The sequence below is a fragment of the Uranotaenia lowii genome, chromosome 2 (genome assembly GCF_029784155.1).
Source record: "Uranotaenia lowii strain MFRU-FL chromosome 2, ASM2978415v1, whole genome shotgun sequence".
NCBI lineage: Eukaryota > Metazoa > Arthropoda > Insecta > Diptera > Culicidae > Uranotaenia > Uranotaenia lowii.
The window spans coordinates 204,646,363-204,672,706 of record NC_073692.1 but is presented as its reverse complement, the minus strand read 5'-3'; the positions used below and the strand labels follow the sequence as shown (position 1 = coordinate 204,672,706).

General features: G+C 36.2%; 1 protein-coding gene across 3 annotated transcripts in view; it reads left to right on the top strand.

Annotated features, from left to right (window-relative positions):
• The window catches only part of LOC129745985 (dual specificity tyrosine-phosphorylation-regulated kinase 2), a 437,758-nt gene that overhangs the window by 100,812 nt on the left and 310,602 nt on the right, over nucleotides 1–26,344 (top strand). For 2 of the 3 annotated variants that reach the window (XR_008737218.1, XM_055739400.1), the window contains exon 2: nucleotides 16,115–16,171. The exons of the other annotated variant lie outside the window; for it this stretch is intronic. The gene's annotated coding sequence lies outside the window, so the exon portion shown is untranslated. The remainder of the gene's footprint in view (nucleotides 1–16,114; nucleotides 16,172–26,344) is intronic. 3 annotated transcript variants of the gene reach the window in all.

Below are 26,344 nucleotides of genomic sequence, written 5' to 3'. Positions count from 1 at the left end.
CTGAGGCGAGACAAATCACCAAGTCTCTTGGTTTCCGGCGGCGAACGAGTTCGGACGTGCCCCGTAAAAGCTCGCAAATCAGCAACTCAACTCAAAACGAACTGCAAATCCGATCCGGTGGTAGTCTGAAACGATCCGTGGTGAGACGAAACCGAAAGCGGAGGTGAGCCCAGATAAGCCGTGTGTGGTCAACGAAGCCAAAATCCATCCGGAAAACCCGTGTGTGCAATTCTAGTGAGCTAGTCGCCAGCCCAATCGAGCCGCGATCAGCCTTGTGTGCGCGTGATCGATCAGCTAAACCTAGCCTCATCGAGGCCTGTGGTACGCGCATAGTCATTAGCGCGTGGTTGGTTTGCCGAGCCGAAGAGGAGAGAGACCGAACTAGCCGTGAGTGTGGTGCGTGATACCGCGCCGCTCCTCCCGTTCCATCCAGGCGTCGCCCGGCCCGTGGCGACTCAGACGCTCGACCGAGTGGGCCGACTACCCCGTTCGATACATCGATTTTACCAAAGGTATTTATCTTTACTAGGAATCCACCCATCCGAAAACTCCCCCAGCCGAACATACGCCCTGAGACCCAGGAACAAAAGAGGCCTTGAGCGGCCAAACCCATTAGTCCCCGTGGCTTTAGACCAGGGACTGGGTGTTGCTGGGAAGCTCCTTCTGGGTTGACCCGTTCCTAGGGAAAAAGCAAAGTTTCAATTTTCGTGAGTGACCTATGTTAAACTTTTCAATTCAACACTCGGATTTATGCTGATGACCTGAAACCGTTTAGGAAGATTATTAGTGCTGTTGACTGTCTTGCCTTACAAAACGACATCGGCAAATTAGAAGACTGGTGCCGCTCATATGGAATGGCGGTAAACGCAGAAAAAAAATGTAAGATAGTCCACTTCTCTCGTGCACGAAACACAGCCAACTTCAAATATCAAAACTCGGGATCAACATTGGGGAATGTCAAGTCCATTCTCGACCTGGGAGTGAAAATTGATAACAAACTAACATTTGCTGAACATATCACGTCTACGAAAGGATTTGCAGCATTAGGATTTTGGCGTCGTAGCACGAAAGACTTCAACGACGTCTACGCTCTGAAAGCAGTGCACTGCTCTTTGGTTCGAAGCATTATGGAATACGCCGCTCAGGTATGGGCTCCTACTCAGAGACACACTGTTACCTGTACAGTACAGTACAGAACACTTCTGGTAAGGATCGCTCTGGGCTGGTAGTTCCACCTCCTCGTGGTCCAGGGCGGAAAAGTGTCTGCATATCCGGCGTATTGCAGATGTACGGCCAAGAGAACTATCACTAAACCCACAAAAACCGGCGACAGGTCTGCCAAACCAGCACGGAAGAAGTGGTGCACCCGGGTACGTAGGTACCAGTGCTCGGGTGTGAGGGTGAGGGTACAACACGCGTTAGGGAGGTCATGGCCCTGAAATGCGGACGTGACCGCAGGGAGAGCGATCACCAACTTGTTTTGCGCTTCGGTGGGTGTAGACCAGACTCGCAAAATGAGTAGATGCGCAAAGTGGTGGCGAATGGTGGGCCGATCACTTCAGAAAAGGGGTAGGCTTAAAGCGGCACGTTATCCAAACAAACGGGAAAATTGTGCCTAACCTTTTTTTCACAGATTTCATCATATACCTGAGAAACCTGAAAACCATAAAAGGATTAGAAAATAAATAAATATTTAGGGCATAAAGCCGATCCACGTGGGGATTTTGAAGCATTGTAGCTTATAATCACATTGGGTGAAAAATGACAGATTGTTATTTTAGATTAAATATTCAAAATTAGAAACACTTAAAACAGGATAGGCGAGAGTACCTAAAAGCGTCCTAGCAAACAAAAAATAGGCACATATGAGCTGAAAAGAATCATACATTATTGATTCACAACTACAAAATTCAGGAGATTTGAGTTTACAATGATCAGAAAATGTTCTAACCAGGATGCTACAATGAGGGCTATAAACGATTTTATAATGGCAAAGTTGGCATTTAGCCTATCCACATAGGTGAGTCAAGCACCCGACTTGAAGATTGAGTAGTTGCGCTGAGTGGTGACTTAAGTCCAGAGGAGTCTGAGTCCTACACGTTGCTTAGGAGGCTTACCCCCCCTGACCCGCGTGTTCGAACAGAGAAAGTGTCGTCGACAACACGCTTTGTGTTTCTGGACTTCCTGGACTAAATCCACAAAGCTTGTAGTTGCGCTACATGGGGACCTCATTCACACGATGAGATGTCGGGTCCTAACTCGTCAGAGGAGGGGTTGCGCATTGAGTTGTGTTAGAATGAGGTATTGCTGACAGAGGATTTGGAAACGAGTATTGCCTTGGAGCGCATTATCGCGAATTGACCTCCCACTATTGAAGTGTGTCAAACAGTTCGAGGTGGGAACAAAGGTCAGTGGCCCCAGGTGGACTTTATGGCGTAGGGGGTACAGTGTTCCTTAGCATTGTACCGTGAGTCGTCCAATTGCACCCGTGGACCCAGAGTAGCAAACTGGGGGACGCGGTGGTTCATCGTGCCTTGGAATGCAATCCGTAAAATGGATTTACCACCTGGGTTAACAACTAATAAAAAAAAATCCGGATCGTCAACCGGTGTAGGGAAGCGGCCAACTTGTCGGGGCCCATTTTGATAAGTTCACAGTCGACTTGTTGCTATTCAGAATGGCTTCCATAACTTCACCCATCGTTGAGAGTCGCTCCTCTACGTCGATGGCTACGCCGGCGATGTATCTTTCCCCACCGTCTTGGTCTTCTGCATGTGCGCCGTTCAGGTATTCATCAAAGTGCTGTTTCCACCTTTCGATCACCTCACGATTGTCCGTCAGGATGCCTCCGTCCTTATCCCAGCACATTTCGGCTTGCAAGATGCGTTGAGTTTCTGATAGAACATTCGTGCTTCTTGGGAACGATACAGCTGATCCAGCTCCTCAAGCTTCCCAGGCGGAGGTGGAAAATTCGGACTCGCTGACTGCCGTTTTCCACGTTTCAACGAGTGCTTCTTTGCACTACTGCCGCCTGCGTGCAGTTCTCTTCGTGCATCACCCTGCATCGTTGAACCAGTCGACAGTCGTTCCGTCAAGTTTCCACATGCCCGATGACGCGTCATCGTTCTCCGCAACACTGTTGATGGTTGTCTTGATGGTATCCTAACAGTATCCCCTCGAAAGGAACTTCGTCAAGCTCGCCCTCTGCCGACAGTGCTGCATCGAGCGATTGTGCGTAGTCTGCCGCGACCTCAGGTTGCTTCAGTCGAGCGATGTTTTACCGAGGCGGGCGTCGGTTTCGTATGTTGTAAACTACGGAGTGTTTTGAGCGAATCTTTACCTTCACCAGATAATGGTCTGACTCGATGTTGGCGCCTCGACAGTGTCTGACGTCGATAATATCCGAGAAGAGCAAGCTGTCTATCAAAACGTGGTGGATCTGTGATTGCGTTTGGTACGGTGTCGTTTTAGTTGGTCAGGTTGGGCGCGCTGAACCTTCCGATCGTCTGTTTGAATTCCTCCTCCTTGCCGACCGGGGCGTTAAAATCCCCGATGACGATCTTGATACCTTTTTTGGGCGACGGTCGTATTCACACTCCAGCTGCGCGTAAAATTCGTCTTTGTCGTCACCGGTACTTCCGAGGTGAAGGCTGTGTACGTTGATGATGCTGATGTTGAAGAAACGGCCCTTGATTCTAAACCGGCACGGTCGTGGGTCAATCTATCAACACCCAATCACGCGCTTTTGTATCTTTCCCATCACTATAAAAGCTGTTCCAAGCTCGTGTATGTTTCCGCAGCTTTGGTAGATGGCATGACCATCTTGGAACATTCGTACTGTAATTTCATGTCATGAACGTTCGTAGTTCTGCTTTCATATCTTCTTTAAATGACACAAATGCAAGGGTGTTAATATTTCTACCCCTTGGTAAAAGCTTTCTTATTTTGATATCGTTGTCACCTAGATGACTGCGAGTCATATCGAGAACTCTCTTATCAGAAACACTTGGATGGACTCCAGCACTCTTCGATTTGATGGATACGGTATTGGCGTGATCGGAAGAACTTACGTTTGGGTTTTGATCAGATTGTTAAAGAAAAAGTGAAAAAAAATCACCTCAACGCACAGTGGTCCAAAATGCGAAAAACGTGATCGTTGCTTATAACTTTTAGCATATCGGTGTCTTCGGAGAAGTTTATCTGTAAAATCAGCTCTATAATAAAAAACTATTATTTTTCTGATTAATCCTCCTACAAGTGAGATAAAATTTTTAACTTCTCTGTTATAGGTTTTAGCGAAGATTTCGTCTACAAGATGCAGGTACAATCGTCAGTATCCTCTTGTATCCAAGCGAGATACATCAATTTTACTTTTCCATGTTTGCATTAAAAACAACGATTTCTATGAAAGCACATACAGCGCATTCTACTAGGTACGTGTGTTTTCTTCTAGCTTTTCCCTGCGCGATGTCAGAAGCAAAGGTTTGGAAGCGCATTTTCTATTATTAGCATCTCCAGCTTGTAGAGGATATCTATTTCAATTGAACACACAATAACCTGTACTAATAATACAAATGCGCTTCCAAACCTTTGCTTTTGACATCGCGCAGGGAAAAGCTAGAAGAAAACACACGTACCTTAAGTAGAATGCGCTGTATGTGCTTTCATAGAAATCGTTGTTTTTAATGCAAACATGGAAAAGTAAAATTGATGTACATATCTCGCTTGGATACAAGTGGATACTGACGATTGTACCTGCATCTTGTAGACGAAATCTTCGACTTTATTTTGCATCTAAAGCGGGCTGCCCGATGTTGCCCGGTGTTTGTAAAATAAGGCGTGAAAAAGCCCTATTTTCGGTAATATTTTTAACATAGCTCTGCAGTATCACATTTTACAAACTTGAAATGTTCAACAAAGTGGTGTATTTTAGTAAGACAAACAACTTTGTGGAACATTTTATTAAACTTAAAATTTACTGAAAAAAGTTATTATTAAAAAACTGATTTTTAGAGGTTAAGTTTCTTTTTTGGCCGATGTCTCGGATAATAATTATTTTAGAAACTTGACATCTGAGACAAAGTTGTGGAAAATTTGATTTTAAACAAGTTTGTCGAAGACATCAAAGAGCTAAAACCTATAACAGAGAAGTTAGAAATTTTATCTCACTTGTAGGAGGATTAATCAGAAAAATAATAGTTTTTTATTATAGAGCTGATTTTACAGATAAACTTCTCCGAAGACACCGATATGCTAAAATGTGACCTAAAAAGTTATGAGCAACGATCACGTTTTTCGCATTTTGGACCACTGTGCAACGGCAAGAGCACTCGAAAAAATAGCAAATAAATTAACTGATATTCTGGTGAAACCCCAAATAAGTATTTCCAATTTTCACGCAAAGACCCACCAAGGAATGTTAATATATTACTTAGAAGCGCGAAGAAAAAAAAATAGATGCCAAGCTACTACATGTTTGAACGGTTGTAGTACGAAGAAAAAAACAACAACAAATAAACCGCCAAGTCTTTCCGCCGACTTTGGCTTTTCCAGATTGAAACCGTGACGAGTAAATCATACCATACATGTGCTTTACTTGACTTACTAAGCTAGTGAAAAAAACATGTAACCTGCGATGGTCTCATAACAGTGTGTTGCTCATCGTATGTCTCACATTTTCTCAGCACGAGGCCCGCCCGTTCTATATGTTCCTTCTATTTATGTATCGTAAATTGTGAGAATGCACGTGATCAGCATGACAAAGTGGAATCAAATGGAATCAAGCTAACTAGTTATGTGTAGGTATATGAATTGCAGCAGGGAAAAAAAGGAAGAATAAAACACATGAATCTGGAGTTGTGTTGCGTCGACTTGGTTGGATGATTGGTCGTGTGGCGGCGAGAAGTGCTGCGACTAAGCAACATAATTTAATTAGCATGTTTTGAGCTGGGTGGATACTACATGTGAATATACATACAACAACACGAGCGTAGAACTTAAATTCGGTGAATGCGGGAATAGAAGACACTTCCGGAATAAGAAAACTTTATAAAATCGTTGGAAAAAATGACAAATTAATTTTCATTACTCTACATTTGGCATAAGAAATCTTTGCAGATAGGAAAAAGTTTTAAGTTCTAAATATGTATAAAAACATAAAAATATAGGTGACCCAAGATACTCCACAAAATGTGACCCACGTTTCCCCACAAGCTATGATTTGCAGATTGGTTGCGTTTATGTGACTTATTGATGTTTCATCAAAAATTCCTTTCCACGTGAAAGAACATGATAAAACTAAGATCATAAGCGTGTGAGAATTTATTTTTTTCATATACTTTAGGTCTCCCACAGATGCAATTCACGGGTGCTTACTTAATTATGATAGTACATTTTTCTGGACTATTTAAATAAAAGAAGCATATGATGCGTACATAAGACAACATTTTATAGAAAAACATGTTAACGTAAAGTGACGACGATGACAGTCGGATTGAGATTTTTATCTAAACACACAGCTGAGATATTTAGAGTGGCCCACAGAAAAAATTGGGAAATATCCGGTCCCGTCCAGTTTCCTTGATATCGAGAAAAAAGCCTTGCTTTTTCTTGGATTATTCACAATTTTAACAAAATTCAAATTTCTCAACTTGTTTTTTTAGGCGAAATGAATTTGCATGCACTGTTTAGAATTGTATGATGAGATTTGAATGCCACTGATGTGCCTTGGTAAAAATCACTTTTCGTGTGTTCTTTTTCAGCTCTTTTTCAAAAAAAAAATCTGGAAAGCTTGTTCAATAAAAAAATGGTTTATTTTTTACAAAATTCCAAAACTATAAATTGAGAATTAACAATTAACTCGAAGCAGTTAATTTTGACATTTAACTCATATGTTTTTATAAAAAAAAGTAAATCTTTGAATCTTTGAACACAATTGGAAATGTCAAGCCTGTAGCCAATATTTACCTACAGCACACAAATTTGGAAGTTTTAGTAACGGACTAGTTTTATCATTTTTATGGGCTAATCGCCGTTCATTGTAATATTTGTTTTTTTTTTCGAAACTTTGAAAGTGTTCTTTAGCTGATTTTGTCAGTTAAAAAGTACTGTTTCTTTATTATTTGTTACGAATTTTCAATGAAAGCTTGAAAATTACATTATTATAGCTTTATAGGTCAAGGCACAGATTTTTTTTAAGTAATCTAAGCTTTACCAAGCATCGATGAATAATCTATAATGTATTGAATTTCTTTCTTCATTCGATTTGACGCATAATACTGAAGAATAAAATGTTAAATATAATGAGATTTTTGAGTTTCACAGATGCATAAAATTCTGAAGACACGTTCACTTGATGTCATGAATTTTGAAAATTGTTACAGCTGCTAGGAGCATAATTTTATGAGATTAAAATTTTCAACTCCATGAATTCCGGTTGAATACAACCTTCCGGATTGTGGAAATCAGGGGAATGTCAATAAGCTTGATAATTTAAAGAAAATTTATTTCTCTTTACTTTTTTTATAAGCTTTTCTTTGCTGAGGAAGTTATAGATATTCTGCTTATGTTAATATGTTAAAATTTTAATTAAACATCATGCAAAGTATTATTTTCAGCTTGATATGGATTTTTAATTTTCTTGACATGATATTTGTCAACGCATTCAATTTTATATAAAATTAAATCATGTTAGAAGAGTTGACGATCCAGAAAAGAATTCTTGTACTTATTGGAAATAAGAAACAGATTTTTTATTATTATCTTTCAGATATCGAAAAGAAAAAAATTCTGCTGGATTTAAATTTATATTCATAAAACTAATGTTCATTCATCATTCATACATTTTTTTATTATTAAAAACAATAACAATAAATCATTATTGTAGCGCTTTCAAACTGTAAAATTTGGAAAATTTGAAATTTTTGGCTCTCCCGATTCAAAAAGTTGCCGACCACTGGCCTAGAGGAATGTGTGAAGGTAAAATTTCATTTGTATTTTGAAGCTAAAACTATTTAGCAATTTTCATAATTTTTGCCCCTAAATGTATGCAGCATCGTTGTTCTTTTTCCGATTATGAATGTTTTTAAAAAAAATCGTGAAAAAGTAAAGTTGATAAACTAGCATTTGAAAATATTATGAAGGTGTTTTGTATCCTTTATGATCAAGAAAACTCGTTAAAACCGTCAAAATAGAGACTGATCAGTGTTATCCCAAAGCATCAAATTCAAAACAGAGACGAAATCAATTCTTAAATCAAATTTAAAATAGTCTAATATATTTCTGAAACCATGTTTTATGTTCATAGGAGTCCAGTACTGGTTTTAAAAATAAAAAACATGCCACATTCCCCTTAACAGAAAAAATATTTGAAAAAAGGGGTCTTACCCCGGATTACGGTAATAAAAATTTTCAAAATCTGAAAAAAATTACAAAATATATTTTGAATAATGAAGAATCGTTTGGCATTATTAACTCAAAATCGATCATGTTTGCATTTAATCCCCATTGGCTCTAAGGGCATCATATTTGAAAAAATAACAAATACAAACAAAAATTATTGATATTGAGGTTCAGAGCCTTTATTTGATGCTCAAAAATCTCAAAAATAGCAAGCATTCCCTGTATACCTTGGAATTATGATGAAAATCTTTGAGCTGTGTGGTTTGACATTCATAGAACATAGGAACCCCACATCCCCTCCAATCTTCTTTCGAAGTGGCAGAAGCCATGCCATCTAATAAAAAGTCTTCTTGGTGAAAATCAGTTGAACAATATTCTGGTTGTGTTGTATTCGATATGAAGTGTTTGGAATCATACGGAATAAAACTGAATTATCAAATGTGATTTCATAATTTTAAGAATTTTTTCGACATACTTTTCTAATCGTACAAAAACTACAATAAAAAAAAACTGTTTTCTGAAAAGCGACAAGTCCCAGAAAGTCGATTTTTTCTTAAAAATTGTTATCGAGAAACACCAGATATGGCTAGTTTTTGAAAAGTCTGCAATAAAAGTAAATAAAAATAAATTTATAATTTTTTTCCCCTTCCATGACTTTTTGTTGTTGTTTTGACTGCTGAGTAAAGTAATCAATATTTTGTAAGGGATTTTGTTAACCCTCAAATTAGCGGAACGAGTTTAAATTTTGCATGGAAAATAGTACAAGACAACCAAATTTTTCCTTCAAAAATCACCAAAGATATACTGAAATCTCAAAAAAAAAAATTACTTGGGATGGTTAATATTCTTTAATTCTTGCAGTACATTTCATGTGAACAAACCAATAATCTTACATGTACCTCAGGAAAAGAAATTCGATGTTTTAAAAAAAAGTTTTTGAAAATGTATTTTACAGCTAATTCAAAAGCTATTTTACTTGAGGATGAAAAAAGAAATAAAAAAAAATGCTTCACAAAGCCAAATGAGTTTGTTGATTAATAGAGCTAAATATTTCATGAAATTATATTGTAAGCCCACCAAGCAAAAAGTGCCATTTATGAACACTTTCTAATGGATTCAAATTTTTATTTTTATTTTGAAACGCTTTTTAAAAAATGGTTAGAAACTTTTTTCATGAATTACCAGCTTTCTCATGTGAGCAAAACATCAAACTTAAAAATAGGCAAAACCTATAATAAGAGACAAACTTCATTTCTAGCTTATTTGAATTTTCTGGATGAATTTATATGTAAAAATTTCTTATCTCATACAAATTTCCAAACAAAATTGATACGCGTTGTGCTAATTCAGGAACCAACCAAATCATCTCAATTTTAACACTGATGCTTGGTATCCCAAAAGGCATAAAAAAACAGATGAGAGCAAAAAGTAATTTTTTTCAGCGGTCTATTAAGCCTAGTCCACACAAGGCAACTTGGACTGTGATTTTGGTTGCTTAGAATTGTTTATGTTTACATTTTGAACTACACGAAAATATGCATGTCTCAAGTCTCCCGACAAGTATGGGAGACTTTCAGCAACCAAAATGTAAACATAAACAAGTCTCATCAACTGAAATCGCACTTCAAGTTGCCGAGTGTGGACTAGGCTTTACTCATCCATGGGCTAACTGATACACGCTCTTTTTTTCAAACTCAAAATTAAGTTTGACTAATGTTCAAAACATAGTTCGATTCTTTGAACTTAAAGTTAAGTTCCCTTTTTCCTCCTTGCAATGGTTCAAAGCGGAGTTTGAACTACGAACTCAAAACTAACCCCTTTTTTTACTTCGGTGAGGAATCAAAACTGAGTTCGACCTTATGTAATAAACATTTAACTCTCTTTGTTGGATTGAAAATACTTAGCAAGTTCACTTTGAACCGGAACAGCAACAAACGACCACGTCGTAAAATTTTGTCTTTCCGGAACAATCACCGGGAGATTGTGAGGGAACGTCAGAATGGAATGTACGTCGTTGTCAGCGTAAATAATTTCCGTCATTTCCAGTAAACATTTTGGTCTGTATATTTCAGTTTTTTCTGAGATATACACACTTTTGTACAATCTGAAAAAGTTGTATACACGCTCATTTTTTTATAACCATTTACGGTTTTTAAATAACCATTTTATGATATTTACTTCAAAACCGCCAATATGGTTATTTTTCAACATTTTTTCTAGAAAGAATTTTAACCATTTTGGTAGTTTTCGAGTATAAACCAGAAAATGGTTGAATAATTTGATATCGCCATTTTGAAAGCGGTAATTGCAGCCGGGCGCCCTTTAAGCAAAATTTGTTCTTCCGCGGAACAGCATCCAGTTTCCAGATAAATCGGTTCTGGAAGTCGTGGGAACTTAGGATTTGTAGGAGATGGAGAAAGGTAAGTGATTTCTTCTAATAACTTGTCGATCCCAATATCATAATCAAAAAAATTTCAGGGTACCGATTGGATGACGCCGGTTTAGGCACGGCATTCAACATTCAACTGGACGAGGACTCACTCACCGGTCCATCGTTACCAGCCACAGCCAATGAAAGTACAAAAGAAATTGTGCTTCACACCATCCGGAAGGAGCTGGAACGGGCCGGAATGTATGAAAAACATCACCAGCGAGTCAAAGATTATTCGCCAGACCCGCCTCCTCCACCCCCACCCCGTTAAGGATAGCAGACTAGTGATTTTTGTATTGGCCATCCCGCAAGAGCTCGTTTCCATCCATCCATCCCGGTAGCGCTCGTGGGGGAATTTTACTTTTGCTACCAGTTGATTCGGCTGCTTAAAGAGTATTATGTTTATAAGTATTATGTACAAGAAATAAAATTATTATCCTAATGACGTTTTTCTAAATTCCTTCGAGAATTGTAATCAATTTTACAAATCGCACAAAACAGCTCTTACGGTTAAAAAATAACCATTTTTCAATTTCTTCGGTAATCTTCCTTACAGTTAAAAAATAACCATATTTCTACTTCTCCCCGAAAAGTCATTTTATGAGTTCTCATGGAGAACTCATAAAATGGCATTTCCCGGGAAAAGGTCAAAAATGGTTATTTTTGAAACATAAATGGTTTAATAGTTTCTAGCGTGTAGAATATTCTATATGAGCTTGTACGTACCAAAGAGGAGGCAATATACGGACCAAGTTTTGCTCACCTTGAAAATACAAAACTTTGTATTGCGTTTTCAACAAATTGATAGCAACTTTGCTTTGCACAAAATCTTAGGATTGTACAACTTTCTATTGCCCGTCTTACAATTTGATAACAATTTCCTTTTGCAGGTAGCCTGAGGTTTCTTTCTTCAGGCAACTTTCTTCAGCATTTAAGACAATTTATTGTTACTTTATCTCAAAGCAATTATATTTTTCCCTTATTACGATTTTACTATGAATCGCCGTGAACATAAAAACAATACAATTTAATGTTTACTGCGAATAAAATTGAATCATATACAACTTTATGTGTCTCTCTTCCCTCAGTCTCGAACTCACAACATTCCGATCCCTGTCCTTCGATGTTTCCTTGGGGCCATTTCTTGTTAATACAAACAAGCAAATTTGTTCATGTACAGTTGAGAGTTCCGTTTTAAAAATCAGTTGATCGTATAAAATTGCGTATAGCTATTTACTGTACTGTTAAACGAAAATTTGATAAGTATTTAGTTAAAGCTATCCTTCATAATTTTATTTTAAAAAGGTACCAAAATTATCGAGTTTTATCGATTCACTATAATCAAGCTGATTTCCACTGGTTCGGAATTCTTCAGTGTCAAGCGAAGGATTTGCTGCTAAAATTAAATTAGGATGTATTATTTATCATTCATACACAGCTTTTATAACAAACATTACCCGGAATATTGAATTCGCAGGATTCTAAAGAATCGAACAGTTTTTGACTCCCATGGGACACTTCGTGGGACAACAGTGAATCTTTTTCTGTCGGAGATGTCTCAGAAGCAGCATTTGATTTTCTGGAATCGTTTATCACAGAACTGGATTTTTTAAAGCGTCGCCTATGTTTTTGTAAACACCGACTGTGTGTGCCAATTTTTTCATTTTTATAATTTTATAATTTTGTTTTCATTAAAACTGTCTTCATTTTTACAACAAATTCATCAAGGATTTCCAATTTTTGCAGTTCACATAAGATGATAACAGTATTGCTTAGCATAGGAATTGCATTATTAACAATTATTTATCCATTTAGTTTATCTCAATAAGCGACTTTGAATGACAAGTACGAATAGATTGTTCAAATTCCATAATACAATGTTCTCACAATTACTGTACGACCTTTCATGGAAATAATATGTCATCATAGATCGCAAGCATAACAGATTGCTAAATTGTACAGTTGGATTTCATATTGAGCTTTACACAATTCTGCTGCGATTCAAAACAACTTTATTGATCTTTCTATACGATTAACAAAATGTTATCGTATATAATGAACTATAATTAACTATACAAACCATAAACGATAAAATATAACTTGGTTTAGCTACGCTACAACATGATGTTTATACAATTCCAATATAAACTGGATCATTATACAATCTACAATGCACAATACTTTACGATTTCTGGGTTTTCTGGGACCATACCGCCCACACGCCTCCCCCCTCCCCCATCACTGCTCGAATGAGGTCATGGTCTCAGATAATCATACTAATTTTTTTTTTGCACTCATAAACCCTTAATATCATATCTAATTTTGTCCATTTGTTAGATACATTCTTGGGTCATGCAATAAATTTGTATGGAAGCCCTCCTCTTCTTTTCCTATATTCCAAATCCTTTGCTCTTACTGCAAAAGAAGATCGATTTTAAATAGTCATAGAAATGTTTCTCTTATTGAAATTCCATCCCGTGCCAAGTTGTGTTCCGTTTACTAGATAAGTTCCTAAGTTATGCAAAAACTTGTAAGGAAATCCCATCCTCCCTTTCTATCACCCCATGCATTGGATGGAAAGGTGAGTTCTTAATAATACATATTTCTCTTACTTTAATACCATTCCTCGTATCAAAATACCCTAACATGTCAAATTTCGTTCCATTTGCTTGATAAGTTCTCGAGGTATGTAAAAAAAATGTAAGAGAGCCCCCCTCTTTCCCTTACAATCTCTTCACTGGACAATGGAGAGTTACCAAACCATCATAAGTAGGTACTGTATTCGAAAAAAAATGCAACACTCTCATTTGTAATAACTTTTGAACGGATGGATGAAATTTAATGAAATTTTCAGAGATACTACCTAACTGAGATACTACTACCAGTTAACATATGCCAAATTCGGTGGCGATCTATTAAGTGGTTTTTGAGATAGCGTTTAAAGAATATGTTTATTGACCAAAATTTTTGGGAAATATATGCACCATTAGACCGCTGCAAGCTTTGTATGGAAATTTCAAATTCTGAAATTTTTACACCTCCCATAACTTTTTTTGGTTGATTCTGATGCCAGAAAAGCAATAAAATTTTTGGAAGCGATCCATTCAGTCCTGAATAAGCACAACGAGTTTTAATTTTGTATGGAAATTTGTATGGGAAAACAAAATTTTTCATTCAAAAATCGCCAGGGATGTAATGAGAGTTTTAAAAAATACTCCTTGATTCTTGCAGTACTATTCATTTGAGCAAAGCAAAAACCTAACTTATTCCCCAGAAAAGTTATTCGATGTTATACAAAAAATATTTTTCAAATTTTTTTTTTATTTTTGCGTTTTTTTTCTGCTTGTGTAACCGTAGAATGGAAAAAAAAATCTCCAAAAACTGCTTTGCATTGCCACAGAATTTATTGATTTATATAACCTTTGCAAAAACATTTCATGCCATCATTAACAGCTCTAGCAAGCAAAATCCGCAATTTTGAAATAAATATCAACAATTCAGATATTTTGTTTTGAAATGGTTATAACTTTTTTCATGAAATTCTTAGCTGCTTGTCATGTTAGCAAAAAATAAGCCTTAAAAATAGTCAAAACCAAAAATTAAAGACCGACTTCATTTCAAGTTTATTTGAATTTTCTGGATGATTTAATGTGAAAAAATTTCTTCTTCTATATAAATTTCCATACAAAATTGACAACTCAGGAATCAACCAAATCATATCAAATTTCACACTGATGCTTGGTGACCCAAAAGGCATCGAAGACGTTTTTCATTTTCTTGAGCTTGACCGTCAAAAGAACTCAAAATTATGGTCAATTTAGCAGATCTATCTTCTGCAAAAAAACAACAACATTATTGATTTTTTATCACTCAACCACAGTTTTTTCAAAATTCCATGATTTCAGATCCAACCGTAATAGAGTATCCACTTTTAGAAACCTTTGAAACTACTTTGGAAGGAAAACGGTCGCTTTTGTAGGCATTTTTGTACATTAGGCCGTTATTTGGGCCAATAGCTACATACCACCTACTGATTGGCATCTTCCACAGCCTGTCAGTCAAATTAAGTACTAGATACATATACATACTTCGAATTTTTCTTCTCGTTCTTCTTTGGAACATTCAGGCGAGACTTGCCAACGAAAATTTTTTGCAAGAGATCCGCCGGGTGCCCGCTACTTAGAAAGTTTGATTTGATTTCCTTTACGATATGTTTCAAAATTTGACTCCGCTAACGGGTTCACCATTTTTTGCACGGTTGACCCATCGTTTTGTTTATTTTATGGGGAAAAAGCTTTTTCATCAATTAGACACAATGTTGGGTCTGTTTTTTGTCTGATGGTTGAATCAGACAGAAAAAATGACCTGCTCTACCACATCCCTAATTGGAAGGTTCGGATTGCGTTTTATTAAACCCCTTACTTTCCATACCTTCATAGAGTGAATCATTCTCCTCAGCTCGCTTTTAGATCCTCTAGGACTTCTAGAACGATTTACCATATGAAGTTTGATCGCAGGAATAGTTGATTTCCAACTGTTTTGAGGTCTCTTAATGGGACTTTACTAGATTTTTCAAGATACTGCCCAAATATTTTTTGTAGACGAATTTAATCATTATACGCTATCAAAAAACCACTTGACTTACTGTAGGTAGGTAGGTAGTATTACTGAAAATTTCATCAATTTCCATCCATTCGTTGAAAAGCTATCCACAAATAAAAGTGTTCTATTTCTATCGAATACATTCCTTAGAAACATTCCTCGTACCTAAATACAATCCCTTGCCAAATTTGGTTCCATTTGCATGATCAGTTCTCGAGTTTTGAAGCCTTTTAACTTTTGTCTGAAAGAACCCCTCCCACATTCAGTGAGTGGGAGGGATCCTAAACTTTTATTGGAAACTTCCTCGGCCTCTGTAGGCTTCATATGCAAAATTTCAAGTAAATCAGTCCAGCAGTTTCCTAGTCTATAGGGAACAGACAGCCATTCAGACAGACAGACAAATGATCAATTATATAGAATTTAAATAAGTATAAATAAGTGTTATCATATTCGCAGTTATAACGTCTAACTGATTAGTAGTGTCGTTAAACTGTTGGAAGATACGTCTTTTTTTTTACACATTTCATTCAGATAACGACCACAGATTTGTTTAAAAAAAATTTCATAGGTTGATATAATGTAGTCTGAAACTCAAAAATCAATAAGATTTCAGAATCTACTGTATTAGACTGCACCGAATTTTAAAATTGATTGTTATAAGTTTATTTACTCTTTTTTCAGACAACATCAATTACTGGAAATAATCTGTTTGAGCAGCTCACACTAATAGCGTTTTAAGTAAGTACATTAGCTTCGTTATAACTTTTTAAAATATTAACTGCAATCAAGGAATAATTTTCAAGTTGAACTCCATTACGTAAAGAGGTTTAAACGTTTAAGACTATGCTTAGGGTACCGTGGCATAATCAAATAGAAGTCACGCGCATCATTGAAAAGCCAACGGCTTCCGGACAGTTTTCATTGTTAACTGACCGAACATCTTTTCAAGCATGAATGACTGCTGCTCAACCGAAATATTATTCCGTTTATTCCAGAGATATAGCCAACGGCTGTTTTTTTTTCTTCCAAACATACTGATAAAATTCCAAAGGCCCTCCAACGGCCATATTCGGCCGCCATACCCGAAAATAAAATCAATCTTTTGCAGCAGTCACGACGCCACTCCTTAGCATTCTGTTAATAAGTGTCTTCCTGCACCTACGTTTCATCTGTTTTTTGCTGCTTCGGAAAGAAACGCAATCCGCATTTCAATCAGTCAGGAGTTGTTCCGATGGGCTGAAGAAATATCCTCAAACGAAATTCCCAACGACGCGTTATCCCAATTTACATGAAGATTGATGTCGTTTTAGGGTGGTTCTTCAATTGAAAAAAAAAATAATTGGTTTAATGAAATTTTCCGGAATTTGAGAGAACTAAGTTTTTGTTGCAGAAGAAAATTTAAAACTTAAAATTTACAAATTTGATTCGAACGACTCTAAGACTGTATTCATAATACGAAACGACATAAAAAATGCGCATCCAAATTCTAATCAGATGTTCTTTGAGAACATCCGTCTCGGAATCGCCTTTGTAGGTGTGTGGGTGGACTGTCTGTTGCTTCGAAAAATCAAGATGAATGAAAGCGAAGTGGAAGTAGATCAATCGTCGAATGTAAGCGATTAATTTTCCCTAATTGAAGCCACTTGACTTTGGTCGCGGGCTGTTGGGCTATTTTCTTCTTTGCGGTTTAAATTCTTGTATTCATTTATCAATCGTCTTTTCTGGGTTTTGATTTTTTTCATAGGTATACTATGATAAAGCTTTTCCTTGCTATAGTTTTTTTTTTTTCATTTTGATTTATCTATCATGTTTCTTTACGAATCACTGGCTATCAATCAAAGAATCGAAGCTAGGAAAATTCTATATTCTGCTTACAAAGTCACTAAAACGTTGTTGCTCATTGTTTGATAGATGAGTAAGCCATCTTCAAACAATTTGTGGGACTATTTGACAATTTAGCAGTTAGCTTTTGTTTTCTGTGAAGCTTCAATTTTTCATTTAAGTAAACACTGAGTTCTAAATTTAGTTTCATGAATTCCATCAAAAGGAATCTCCATAAAAGAGCACGTTTGAACGTTTCCAACAATATTTTCTTTTCACGTTTTTTGTTGTTTCTAATTTCCCCCCAGCAAAACGACATTGTAAAGTTGAACTATTCTTGGCGCCATCCTGACAAATTGCGAATCGTTTTCCGTTTTCCGTATCGGCAAGAGCGCCAACAGCGAATGGCCGAGATTGCGGGGTCATTGGTTCACATGTTAGTTGGCGTAGCGCCGACCATGTCGCGTTCTGTCGCGTTTCCGATGCCCAAGTCGGGCCGGGGTGTTTCGTAGTTTTTTGTTTCTGTATACAAAATGCAAAAAAATGAAAACAAGAAAAACACCCCACCATTGCAAATTCGGGGATAGGAAGCAATGAATTTTCGCGGGATCGCTCTCGGTTTCTATTCGTCAATTGAGTCGCGGCGAGGCTCAAAAATAGCTTTTCGCAATCGATAGAATTTCAATTTGTCAATGCATCGATTAGAGAACGACGAATTAGAGGATTTGTTGTCAATTTGTGATTTCTCATTACTAATTTCCATAAACAGTTTTAAGATTATAGGCCCATTTACACTTCACGTGAAAATAATCGTGAAAAATCTTAATTCGATCATAAATAACTAAACAACGTGACGAAACTTGGTTTTGTAACATAGTGGAATCGGTGGAGAATGATTGAAAGATGAAAATTCTAGCTAAACTCATTCCTTAAAACCTGGTACACCTGGTACGCTTTTTGTGTCGCTTTTTTTTAGTTATTTATAAAATAACTAGCTGACCCGGTGTGCTTTGCTACACCCTTCAAAATCGAATGATATTTTCAGAATTCACTCAAATTTTTATTGTTTTGTTGGCATTTTTTTAAATCAAATTATAACATAATTCATAAGTAACCGCTATAAAATGAGAGCTGCAGCTGGAGTATCGGATTACAATTCAAAAATAACTTAAACAAAAATTCTGAATCTTGATCTATAAATTTGTGTTAAAGTCTGATAATTTTAATCTGTTTCTTTAAGCTTCGCCCTAGAAAAGGAGGGTCTTAAATGAATTGTACGCAAACAATGCAACTAATAAAATATGGTTGTTTTTGCTTGATATGTTCTGGATTTATGCTAAAAAACTGATAAGAGAGCCCCTCCCCTGTCCTTCCCTCCCTCCCCTGCTGAATGGGGGGTGATTTTTAATAATCATACCCATTTTATTCATTCCCAAAAATCTTCTTGTATCAAATGTTGATCCATTGGTTGATAAGTTTTTAAGCTTTACAACAAAATTTATATGGAACCCCCTCCTTTCTTCTCCTCTCTACACTGTAAAGCGTAAGAGTCTATAACAACCGTAGAAACATATCTCGTAACCAAATACCTTTCCATGCCATATTTGTCTCCATTTGTTGGCTTCATTAGCATAAATTGAGAACTTTTGCTAACGAAATTGTATTGGGCTCACCTCCCTCCTCCTATGTACTTACTCACTGAAAGGAGTATGGTGTGTCAGATAATCATAGAATCATACCAAAATGATTTTCCATGTTAAGTTTTATCCATTTCTCAGAAAATAATGTTAAGGGAAAGCTTTTCTCTTCCCTTCCTTTATTCCCAATTCTATCATCCCACAGCAAGAAAGGAATTGTTTGACTTAAAAAAAATTCTCGTATTAAAATACCATCCCATGGCAAATTTGGTTTATTTGCGTAGTAAATTCTTGAGTTATGCATAAACTTGAAAGGAAGTACAATCCCCCTTCCGTTCTCTCCATTGAATGGCGGGGTGAGAACTTAATATTCATAAAAGTATTTTTTGTTCTCAAATACTTTCTGATACCCAATTTTATTTCATTTGCTCTATTAATTCTCGAGTTATGCAAAAAAATTGTATGGAAACCCCCCTTTCCCCCATTATATCTTTCCGTTGAAAAAAGACGGGGATTCAATTTATTATAGAAACATTTCTCGTATCCAAATACCCTCACATGCCAAATATGGTTCAATTTGCTCGATCAGCTCTCCAGTTATACTGAAAATTGTAAGGGAGACCTCTTCTCTCCCTTTTCATCCACCTTTTTGAAGGAGTGAGGGAAACCAAATATTCATAGAAGCATTTCTCGTACCCAAATATCATTCCATGCCAAATTTGTTTCCATTTGTTGTTGTAGTTCTTGTGCTATGCAATAAAAATTGTATGAAACTTTCCTCCCTCTTTCCTTTCTCCCCGCTGGATCCGCCCATGCCAAATTTAGTTCCATTTGCTTGATTAGTTTTTGAGTTATGTAAAAAATTATAAAAGAGGGCCCCTCCCCCCTTTATATCTCCCTACTGGAAAAAGGGAGGGGTCTCAAACAATCATAGAAATATTTTTCGTATCCAAATACCTTCCCATGCTAAATTAAGTTCCATTTGCTTTATTAGTTTTTGAGTTATGTAAAAAAATGTGAAAGAGGTCCCTCCCCCTTTCAATTGTAAATAGGGAGGGGTCTCAAATAATCATTGACATATTTTTCGTATCAAAATACCTCTCCGTGCCAAATTTGGTTCCAATATCTTGAATAGTTTTCGAGTTATATGAAAAATTGTAAAGTAGCCCCCCTCCCCCTTCCTATCACCCCACTGGAAGGAGGGAGGGGTAACTAATATTCATTGAAATATTCCCCGTTCCTACACACCACCTCATGCCAAATTTGATACCATTTGCTTGATTGGTTCTCGAGTTATGCAAAAAATTGTCTTTTATTTAGGAGGCCCCTCCCCCCCTTCCTGTTAAGGGGAGGGGTCCAAACCATAATAGGAACCTTTTCCGGCCTCCAATACCCCCACCTGCCAAGTTTCACGTAAATTGGTTCAGAAGTTTCCGAGTCTATAGGGAACAGACAGACAGACAGACAGACAGACAGACAGAAATTCATTTTTATATATATAGATATGTTTTCATGTTCCATTTCACTTGAACTATAAACCGGGCATATTGCTTAAAACGTACACAGAGAAAACTATTCACATGATCTCTACCTGAAAATGTGCATGGATTTTAACCAACTTGTCATTCATTCTCTTACGAGTTGTATCTAAGTGAATTCCACAATAAGGGTAACATAGTTCGAATATGAACAGAATTTGATCTGCTACATGCATTTCACGTAGATTTTATTGAAATATGAACGTTGTGGTGTTGTTTCACATATCGTGAAATAGAAATTTTTTTTTCCAGTGGCATTTTATTATTTAAAAATAAACAAATAAAATATTACATGCACTTCTCATTTGTTTTTTCACAATAAATTTTTTCGCTCCACTTGTCCATTCAATACACAACGTCGTCCGGAAAAAGACATTGCATAGTGGTTGCCTGGCCGTTTTAGCTGCCAGAATTGAAAATCCTGTTCAAATAGTAAAAAATGTAAATAACAATGACACAACAAAAAATTTATAACTTACGGAAAATCAGCTTTTTTATTATATTTTTCGGGTTCGTGAGTATATAAGTTGGGTCTACGCCATATTGGGAATTATTCTTTCACACACTCAAAATAATCTGCACGTCCTAGTTACGTGAAAAACTACATAATTTTTATCCACTTGATTGTCCCGTAGCTTTTACGAATATAACGTGTGAACCAACCTCAATTAGAATTCGCGGTTTATGTAATTCAGCTACACCAAAAATTCAGACTTTACAGCAATCATAAGAAATCAATATCAAAGCGTAGTTGGCATAAAAAAAAAGTATGCGAGCGGGGATGATTCGATTTGCGACCGCCAGCATTAACCTCCCAGCGCAACCGCATTGCGTATGTCTGAAAGAAACAAAAAACCCAATTAACATAGGATTAAAGCCTTTCTTACAGAGCGTAAATTATGTTTGGATACGTATAACACAATCATAGATTCCGTATTTCTGAATCATATAATTATGACATCAAACCAATAAACAAATAACTATAACAGAACGGTTTTGGAGGTAAAGCGAACTGGTATTTAAAGACTTTATTTAAACAGTTAATTTATGTCATCGAAATACATGTTGAAATGATGTCGTGGTAGCGCTTGGAACGCTCGCGCTGCTGGTCGCAGGTTCGAGTCTTGCCATTTCTTTCGTGTTTTTACAACTCGATAAATTAAACCAACTACAATATTGATGGCTGGCGGTGGCGCGTAGGATGATACCTTTTAAGTGCTCCACCTTTTTTACAAATGGTTCAGAATAAGAGGATAGTGATATGACCGCAGCAAACATTTTTGTAGGTATATTTCTCATACGTGATACGTTTCATAAACATTATAGAATGATCGTATGGAACTCGAAAAAACAGCATTTATCTATCAAAGAAGTGACAATATACATACCTATTTTCAACTTCTGGCTAAACGATTTGGACGATATTCGACGAAATCTGACAACATGAAATTAGACAGAAAATGTTTGAATTTTTTATTTAAGTGACATGTCAGTGTGATCATGAATCATGAATCTGTCTTCTTATTCTGAAGCTGAATTTGAATCTGGGATTGGGTTTGACATTGGGGTTAACATGACTTCTTAATTTGAATTTTAAATCTGAATCTGGATTCTGAATGTGAATCTGATTTTGGATCTTTATTCTAATCTGAATTCTGAAGATGAACGCTGAACTTAAATCTGGATTCTGATTCCAACTCTGGATGTGTATACAAAATCGGAATTTTGATTTTTTTTTCAAAATTTAAAAAAAATCTAAACTGTACTCTGAATTCGAAAGCTTTTATCAACTAAATAATTGTTTAAAATCGGTTTTTAAGTATTGTATTTATTTTTTTTTATTTACATAGTATTCCGTCTCACGACATAACTTGACGAACATAATTCCTGAAATTCACTCGGTCCATGGCAATCGTTCTCCTATTTCTCGGGCATCCCACGTTCACCAGATCACGCCAGATCACCACTTGGTCTAACCACCTCGCTCGTTGCGCCCCCGCTCGTCTTGTTCCTACCGGATTCGTAGCGAACACCTGTTTTGCAGGACAGTCGTCCGGCATTCTCGCAACATGTCCCGCCCAGCGTATCCGGCCAGCTTTCACCACCTTCTGGATACTGGGTTCGCCGTAGAGTCGCGTGAGCTCGTGGTTCATCCTTCGCCTCCACACTCCGTTCTCCTGTACGCCACCAAATATGGTTCTTAACACTCTTTGCTCGAATACTCCGAGTGTACGCAGGTCCTCCTCGAGGAATATCCATGTCTCGTGCCCGTGGAAAAAAAACCGGTCTAATGTGCGTCATGTACAGGTTACACTTCGTGTGAGGGCTAAGTCTTCTCGACCGCAGTTGCTTGTGGAGTCCATAGTAGGCACGACTTCCGCTGATTAAGTATCGAATTCTCAGTTTCAATAGAAGCTCAGTTGAAGAGGTTATTTCTTCAGCTGTTGTTTCTTATAAGCCTGAGTCTGAACTACAAACCTAAATTTCCAAACTTATAACTAAAAGGTAATTCAAAATCTGAATCACACTTTTTTATAAACTCTAGCACTTTTTGATTTGAGTGATATTTGATGTACAAATGGGAGGGTGAAAACGTATCGTTAATCCCTCGATAAATAAAGCATACAAAAAAAAATCTGAATTTGTATTCTCTATCGACGCCTTAAATTGTTCGACTTTGCTTCCACCGCGCTCATTGCAGACTTAATTTATCAATCTGAATTCTGAAAAGAATGGTGAGTTCTGAATTTGACCTAGGATAAGGAGTTCTGAATCTGTTATTTTTGTTATAATTGATATGTAAAAAACTGGATATTACAATCCATGTAAAAAGAAAACTATATACACATATGTCAATTTTGTGTCATTTCTTCCAAACCCTATTAACATTGGTTTTATGCCGATTTTGAGAAGGGTCTACAAGTTAGCAGCTTGGTTTTAGCTACACGTTGCAAATCTTGGAGTTTTCCCTCTATTCTTTCTCGCTCCCAGAATTTCTTTGGACCCCGCTAGTAAAACTGCCAGAATGAGCGTGGCGACGAACGTGTTAATATAACTTCCCAATCTGAATCTGGAGTTTTAATCTGATTTTGTTATTTTTGATTTGAATACCAAATCGAAAATCTAAACTAAGTCAAGCCAAACCGAATTTAGATGTCATATCTAAACTGAATTTTAAATATTTAAGAAGAGAAATCACCGTGAATTTGTTTTATGAAATTAATTTGCGGCTTTATGGGTGAGGTTTCAAGAGTTGAAATGAAAGATGGATAGAAGATCAGAAGAAAATTCTAAGGTGGTGAAAAGAGCGAAGAGCATTTGAAATAGAAGCTTGACCACATACTAGATTCTTTGTCCCGCACCAATTAACTGTATTGAGGAAGTAGTACCCAATAGAGGAGGCACTACGTTTTTCGATACAGTTAATTATGGATGGTTCGACCGCCATGTGGATGCACATGTGTCGAACGGACACATTTTGTTTAATTATTTAATTAAAGAAATTAAATACGACACTTCAATTTACTCAAGAATTTGAAATGTGCACATTTCATCCATTTCATGTTAAAATACAGCTAAGCGATTTTCTGAAATCTCTCATTGTATGTTTATCGCGGTTTTTCCTGTCATAACTAAGCCGGAACAAAAATTGAAATAAATAAAGTTTGAGGTATTTATTGAAAAAGTTTGATAAATTCTTCGAAAATTCAAATAGTTTAAAGAGCGAAGGTCAAACTGCAGACGGTGGGAGTGGAATCACCTTTTGTATTTCTAAAAAAACTCGAATTTTCGATTTTGTGCAATTGAATTGTATGCGAGATTGTTTCATGAAAGCTTTTGTTTAATTTTTTCCATTCTTCCAATTCTTTATTGAAAATTAATATTATTTTTTATTAACTCCCCCTTCCTCGTGATGTTCCAACTCCAAGTGACAAAAGAAGGATCTTAAATTTGTTCTGGCCTTACTTATCACTGATAAAAATATCACCAACAAATTATTATTTAATTTGATTCCATTCGTGTTTTGAAGATGTTATAATATATTAGCCCAGTTTTATAAATATAAGCCAATTTGATAGTAAAAAGACACTGGTTTTCAAGAAGAAAATCAATGATTTTATTTTCTTCTATTTTCATTTCTGACATATGACACAGGAAACCTTAATTTTTTTTTACTTTAACTGAAACTTTAACCCTCATCCGCATAGATTTCATTATCTTAATCAGTACTAGGAGTGTCAATTTGACACTCCAAGCTAAAATCGTCATTACTTTATTTATATCTAGTGCTGTAGTTCATATATTACACGTCCAAAAAATATTTGCTTTATGGATATGAAAGCTGAAGTTAATGTCTACATCTTGAAGCCAAGAAATATTTTTTAACTTTTTTTTTTAATGAAATGGTCACAAAAAGTTCAAAAAAATGGTCTGAAAAACCTACTTTTCATTAGATTGCTAGTAAAAACTGTTTGAGCGGTGGTAGAGCGTTTGTAAAAATATCATAACAAATTTTATTCTAATTCTGACATTTTATTATCTTTAGATTTTTTATGCAACAAAAATTGAATTTACTGGAATTTTTTAAAGTTGACTACTTTGCGTGATTTTTTGCGCGAGTTGAAATTTGCGTGTCGTTTGTTTTTTGGTTGGAAATATTCTATTGATGGTAGATCGCGTTTGCTAATCACGACACGCATCATTATTTCTTTTTCGGCTTGGCTCTCTGCCCGAATCACCACCACCGTAACTACTCGGAGAGCAAACAAACACGGTTTGCTGGACGCGCTGCTTGTGGTTCTAGAAATTCAGGAATGATTTTACGTTTATAATTTTTGTATTTTTGTGAAATCTCACAGCGTGAATTGTTGCACCTCACTAGAATGTAGATTAAATTTGCTTTCCAATGAATATACTTTTGATTGGTCCAAACAAAGTAAAAGCACTGAAAATCCGGGTACAACCTGACGGTGGACCACAAAAACAAATGAAATTTCAATTTGTAAAAAAATCGCGCAAAGTAGTTAACTTTGAAAAATTCCAGTTAATTCAATTTTTGTTGCATCAAACATCTAAAGACAACGAAATGGCAGAATTAGAATAAATTTTTTAATGATATTTTTTCAAAAGCTCTACCACCGCTCAAACAGTTTTTACTAGCAATCTTATCCTCTTATTTAATTTTTGGCATTTTGGCGAGTTCTGAAAATTCAAGGTAGAATATTTAGAAAGAACATGAAAGTATTATAGGTGGAAAGATCAAAGCTAGAGCGCTTTGGGTAGAAGAAATTGAATAGTTGGTGAAAATGTGAGCAGGGCTTTTGTTTTGTGAACAGCTTTTGAACTACTTATGAAAAGTAGGTTTTTCAGACCATTTTTTTGAACTTTTTGTGACCATTTCATTAAAAAAAAGTTAAAAAATATTTCTTTACTTCATGATGTAGACATTAACTTCAGCTTTCATATCCATAAAGCAAATATTTTTTGGACGTGTAATATAGGCATGTTTTTCCGGATTTTTTTTTTCTTTCATGCTGAATAACGAGAAAACTAGAAGCTTCAGCTATATATATAATGTTCTGAACATATTTTACTGACATTACAAGACTTCTATTGGTATAAGTTTTGTAGGAAGTTCAAAATAATTCGAACGAATTAAATAGATTTTACTTTTGGAGTGTCAAAATGATACTCTAAGTCGGAAAAGGGAGTTTTTTTGTCCAGGCTTCCAGGGTTCGTCCATAAATAAAGTAAAGATGCAATATTAAAGAATTTTTGAATTCATTAAGGGTCCCCGAAGAAATTTTTCATTTTTGAAGCTTCTGAAAAAAGTTACAAGCATTCAAACTTGCAATAGTGTCAAAACGACACTCTAATGCGGATGAGGGTTAAAAAGGGTCTATCTCGGAGCTATG